At 52.5% G+C, this 5,888-nt stretch overlaps 1 long non-coding RNA gene across 3 annotated transcripts in view; it reads right to left on the bottom strand.

Moving 5' to 3' along the window:
* The window catches only part of LOC124235537 (uncharacterized), a 16,270-nt gene extending 13,030 nt beyond the window's left edge, over positions 1-3,240 (bottom strand). For all 3 annotated transcript variants that reach the window (XR_006887512.1, XR_006887514.1, XR_006887511.1), the window contains exons 1-3: positions 2,739-3,240; positions 1,415-2,598; positions 193-615 (exon numbers count right to left, since the gene is read on the bottom strand). This is a non-coding gene — a long non-coding RNA (uncharacterized LOC124235537). The remainder of the gene's footprint in view (positions 1-192; positions 616-1,414; positions 2,599-2,738) is intronic.
* Between the last annotated feature and the right edge of the window lie 2,648 nt (positions 3,241-5,888).

A 5,888-nucleotide genomic window follows, 5' to 3' on the forward strand; every position in this document is an offset into this window, starting at 1 on the left:
AGATAGATAGATGATAGAGAAAGAGATAGAGAGAGAGAGAGAGAGAGATGATAGATGATAGAGAGAGAGAGAGATAGATAGATAGATAGATAGATAGATAGATAGATGAGAGAGAGAGATGATAGACAGATGAAGAGCATGTTTTTAGAAAGGAGACTTTGGAAGATTTACCTGAACGCCGACGACAGTTACCTTTGTTGGTGGAATCACCTCGAGGAGGGACCTCACTTTGCTCGCTTCCGCGCTGCCTGCTTTCTGCATCCGGTCCATCCCGTCCTTCTCTTTATGGAGGTGGGTTGCGTGGAGGGTGTGTCAGCTGTCTATCGCTGTGTAACAAACTTCCCAAAGTTCAGCGGTTCTACTTTCCTCGCAGGCAACTCAACCTGGCTCTGTGGGGCGGTTCCAGCGGCCTCTCCCAGCTTCCTCGTGCATCTGTGGTCAGCAGCAGGTCAGCAAAGGCTCTGCTTCTGGGTTTGGCTGGTCATCAGCTGGAGAACCGAGGGAGAGGATGAGGGCCACACACCGTGTTTCTCTCATCCTCCCACAGGTCAGCAGGCGGATTTCCATGGTGGTCTCACATTTCCAAGAGGAACACCATCCCCCCAGAGGACACAACTATAAACAGCATGGCATGAGTTACTTAAACCGTCTTCCACATGCTGTATGTGCATTTGCAAGACATACTACATGAATGTGTACACATGCATATATACAAAGTTATTTTCGCAAACACGTATTATTCTACAACCGGCTTTCTTCCCGTTGACCTCTGATGAAACTATTTCCATAGTGGTGCGTAGACATTTATCTTATTTTTTTAAAGGCTGCATAACATTTGTATGAATTATCTTCTGCTGTATAACAAACTATCTGTGTCAGTCAGGATTCTCCAGAGAAACGGAACCAGTAGGATGTGTAAATATTTATAGAGAGATTTATTTTAAGGAATTGGCTCATGCAATTGTAAGGACTGGTAAGTCTGAAATCTGCAGAGCAAGCCGGCAGGCAAAGACCCAGGAGCAGCTGATTTGCACCTGGGGTCCGAAGGCTATCTGGAGGCAGAATGCCTTCCTCTTTGGGAGTCCGGTCTCTGAAAGTCTTCAACCGATTGGGTGAGGCCCACCCACACTGTGGAGGGTCTTCTGCTTTATTCAATGTCTACTGATTTAAATGTTAATCTCATCTAAAAACTACCTTCACAGCAACATCTACATGTGTTCAACCAAAAACTGGGTACCATAGCGTAGCCAAATTGACACATAAAATTAACATCGCGCCATCCAAAGCCTTAGTGACTAAAAACAACAATGAGCTGTTTTTCATTTCTCATGGTGCTGAGGCTGCCAGCCTGGGCGGGCCTTCTGCTGGTCTCACCAGGGATTGTGCATGTGGCCATGGTCGTGGGACGGCTTACCTAGGGCTCGTGGGTCCAGGACGGCCTCGTGCCTCCAGCAGTTGGTGCTGGCTGCCAGCTGCAGCGTATCACTTCCTCCCCACGTGGAAGCCCCTCCTCAGCAGGCTGGCCCGGTCTTTGCCACAGCATGGAAGGCTTGGGGTTCTCAAAGGACGACGGCAGAAGCCACAGGGCCTGTAGAGGCTGTGGGACTCACACACAGTACCCCTGGCACGTTCTGTGTGTCACAGGCCAGCCAGCGTTCACGGGTGAGAAATAGATCCCAGCCCCCGACCCGCGGAGCAGCAAGATCTTGTTGAGAGGAGTGTGGGCACAGCTGGCGCGGGCCATCTGTCCACGTCCGTGTCGTAAGCCAGCTCCCTTCCCTCTGGACAGAACCTCAGCACACCTGCCATTTCTGCTCTTTCAAAGAAAGCTGGGTGGTCACTCTGGACCATAGGCCAGCATCCTGTGTGCAAGTCCTTCCTCAGGGCACACCCACGGACAGGCACTTGCTCAGAACAGGGCACCCGCCGTCTGATCACCTCCTTCTCTGCATCCTCAACCACGCTGGGCATTCACAGGCTGTTCCATGTTTGCCAGTCTGGTGAGTGATAAATGACATAATACCACAATTCACATTTTTATTCCCATGATTACTGGGGAAGCTGAGAGTAGTTTCATGTGTTCATAGTACTTTCATAACTGGAAAAATCTGCAAAGAGATCTACATTTTGAAATAAAAAGCATCAAAAAGGAACAGAGACCTAGAGCACCCCTACCGCCCAATCCCCCCCGCCCCCGCCCCTGCCTTGGGGAAAGGCTCCCATCAGCCATCTGTCCTCGGGGTCTGGGAAGCCGCTTCATTCATCCTGAGCCTGAGAATCTGAGACAGTGCCAAAGCTGTACCTCCGAGCCCAAGAGCTCCATTCTATGGATGGAGAAACTGAGGCCCTGGGAGGGACACCACCTGGCTGAGATCTCATAGTGCGTGACAAAGTAGGGGCCAGTCCCCAGATCTTTTAACTCTCACGAAGGAGAAAGACAGGAAGAGACCAAAGGAAAGAGGGCGGCAGCTGTGTGCTGTGCTTGTGCTCAGCGGTGCCAGGCTTGGCAGAGGTTGGCCGGTCCCTCCCCAGCTCATTCAGAGGCCAGGGAAGGATGCTTCCTCTTCTTACTTCATGTGGGTAAGCATCTGCAAGGCCCTGGAAGAAATAACATAGAAACAACAACAGATGGTTCTATGAGTGGCACATCCCGGCACATCCCTTAGAGGTGAGGGGCTTTTCTCCAAGACAGATCAAAGGCCCATTCCCAGGGCACTGGGGGAGAGGGAGCTTCCCACCTCCTGTCTCCTGGTGCCTTGTCCACAGACCAATGCTCAGGACTGCAGATGGCCCCGCACCCTGACCAGAGGGGGGCAGCAGAGTGCAGCAGACGAACGTGGACTCCCTGTTCTGCCAGAAACCTCTCTCCTGGCCGGAGGTGCCCCCAGGATCACGTTCTAAGGTCAGAGCAGAGCCGAAGGCAAGACTGGCCTAAAGTCTCGCAGAAAACGCCTCAACAAGTCACCACACTTGAGAGCCACTGGCCTCACTAAGTCAGCACAGCTGAGTGTCCCTCTGACGCTGGATCAGATAGCTGTTTATCTAGCCCAGCCATGGTTTTCAGGACCTTGTATGAGCCATGCCTATTTTTACACACTAGAGTCAGCCCAGGGAGGGGCACAGAGCTCTCCAAGACTGGAGACCCACTGCGGGAGCAGGAGGCACCAGGTTGCCACGTTAGCAGCGCGGAGCACTCTCTCTCCTGGGCTCTCAGGGCAGGCATCGCTGCATGGCAGAACCAGCTTTTCTGTCTCCTTCCCTCCCCATCCCAGACTCTCCATCCAAATGCGTATAATTGATTTTGACCCAATTCCATGTGTGGATGATGCAAAGCCCCTGTGTGTGCTGTCCCCTCCCTGATGGCCCTTTCATCCCGTTGCACAACGGGGAGTGGGGTTACATCAGCTCAGAGGCCCAGGCTAGCACACGACTCAGCATATCCAGGGCTTTCTGCTGCCTCTCGGGTAACTGCCCTTTGACGCGCCGAGGACGGGAGCTGTGGAGATGCTACCACCAGGAGCAAGGCCCCAAGACGTCCAAGCTCTCCCCTGGCCCTGCTGAGCACATGGCCGCTGCATCCTCCCTCACTCCTGTCTGGCCCGGTCCTGGCTGCTCCAGCCCAGACTCTCAGAGCAGCGGCTCCAGGTACAGGCCCCAGGATAAAGGGTCTGGAAGACGGGCGCCTCCACTGTCCCTCCAGGACGGGCGGGATCTCTGGCTCCAAGCTGAACTCCCCCAAATCCAGGACCCACGGCTTCAGGAGGCGGCCTTGGGGCTACTTGAGGTGGCTGAGGGTCTGCCCAGGCCTAAATTAGAACTGAAACATGAGAGTAACGCGAAATAAACAAAATAAAATCAGCTAAAAATGATCAAATTAAAAAAGAGTGTTCCTTAAAAACTAGGAAGGGGCTGGCCCCGTGGCCAAGTGGTTAAGTTCGCGCGCTCCGCTGCAGGCAGCCCAGTGTTTCTTTGGTTGGAGTCCTGGGTGCGGACATGGCACTGCTCATCAAACCACACTGAGGCAGCGTCCCACATGCCACAACTAGAAGGACCCACAACAAAGAATATACAACTATGTACCGGGAGGCTTTGGGGAGAAAAAGGAAAAAAAATAAAATCTTTTAAAATAAATAAATAAATAAACACTGAAGCCCTGTGCTGTCAGGACGGGCTTTAGGCCTCAAAGGCTCTCTGGCCATTCTAAACGGGATTCCCCGCTCACATTAGTCTCTCTCCATTTCTCATTTTAATATAACCAAGTTCCCAGTCAGTTCAGGGACTTCCCACCCCTTTTCTGGGTCTGTGTCCACCTCTGTGCATCTAGAAGGAATTGGCAGGCTCGGGGACACCCCCGTGTTCATGCTGGTCCCCTGCTCTAAAGCCAAGGAGAGCTGAGGGCATGTGTGTGTGACTCAGGGCTCGCACCACCCAGCCAGCGTCTTTGGGAGGCAGAGGAGCAGAGCCACCTTGGAACGAGGGGAGGAAGGGAACCCACAGGCAGCTGCCAATGTGGGGCTTCCCTCCTTCGAAGGGCACTGTCTCCCCGAGGTGTAAGGATCCAGACCCCAAGAGTTGAGAGAAAAGGGCGGCCTCCCTGGATAGCAGGACCCCAGGATAGGGTCTTCATGGCAGCATAGCAGGGGAACAAGCAGACCCACCCAACAGCATTACCCTGTCTGTCGGCACGATCTATGCAATTGTCCCAAGTTCTTGCGCTTTCTTTTCATTATTAGAAGAAATAAAGAGTGGCAAAGAGGAGTGGAAGGGCAGACACCAGGGATGAGAAGCATAGCTCTCCTGAGTCAAACCAACTAAACCGAGATGGACATGGCTTGGGGGCTGAAGGAAGAGTGTTGGAGTCACTCACTTGGGCTCTGGACCTCAGTCTGCAAGCAGATGTCCACTTGAGAAAGCAAAGGCTACACAAAAATGCTGGTCAGAATACTGGAATGTGTCTAAAGAGTGTCTCCCAAAACAGGGAGATGGCTTAGGGATTCTGTCCTGTTTGAACTCTCTGGGAATGGACCCCCCCCCCCCCCCACACACACACACACACACACATTATTGAAGCCTGTCAGACAGTTTGCAATGGTGCAGCGCCTTCTTTAGATGGATATTAAGAACAGAAGTGGGCAGTTGCTTCTCTTGGCTCCACTGGAGGTCAGCATCTGAGATGCTTCAAGCTACGTTTATTTATGAAGAATCCAAAGTATGCCCCTCTTGGTTCTGATCAGCCTTTCTCCCCAAATACTTGCACACTCTCCCTCCCTCACACTTAAAACACACGTATGCCCAGAGTTCTGAATCAGAGGAGTTAATCCGGTCTCTCCAGCCACACTGGGGCCATCCCTGCCTGGGCGGGGGGCCATCCCCTGGAGGTGGCAGGCGAGTAGACCCCTGCCACAAACACCCTGTGGAATGAACACAAAAGCCTACTGCAGGTCAAGCAGTGCCCCACATGAGCCACAGGCCAGAAAGAGGCAGAGGGAGGGCGGGACCGGCGGTAGTTGGCAGCAACCAGGCCTGTCAGAAGGGAGTGGTTGGGCAGGCAGATTTTCCCATTCTTCCAAAGAGACAGAAACGTGGATTCTTATAGGAAATCAGAAGTTTTAAAATCACAGCAAGGCCAAACAAAGCATATCTAGTAGCTGGAAGTTTGCAGGGGCCTGGGTCAGAGACTGGAGTGTCCTGATTGACTGGAGTTCCTGTGGTTCCTGGCATGTCATGGGCACTCAGCAAGTAATTCCTGATGGATGAATGAATGGATGGATGGATGGATGGATGGATGATGAATGAACAGATGGATGCATGGACAGAGGAAGGAATGGATGTATGATTGAATGGATGGATGGGTGGAGGGAGGGATGAATGGACAGATGGATGGATGG

Source organism: Equus quagga, chromosome 1, assembly GCF_021613505.1.
Source record: "Equus quagga isolate Etosha38 chromosome 1, UCLA_HA_Equagga_1.0, whole genome shotgun sequence".
Taxonomy (NCBI): domain Eukaryota; kingdom Metazoa; phylum Chordata; class Mammalia; order Perissodactyla; family Equidae; genus Equus; species Equus quagga.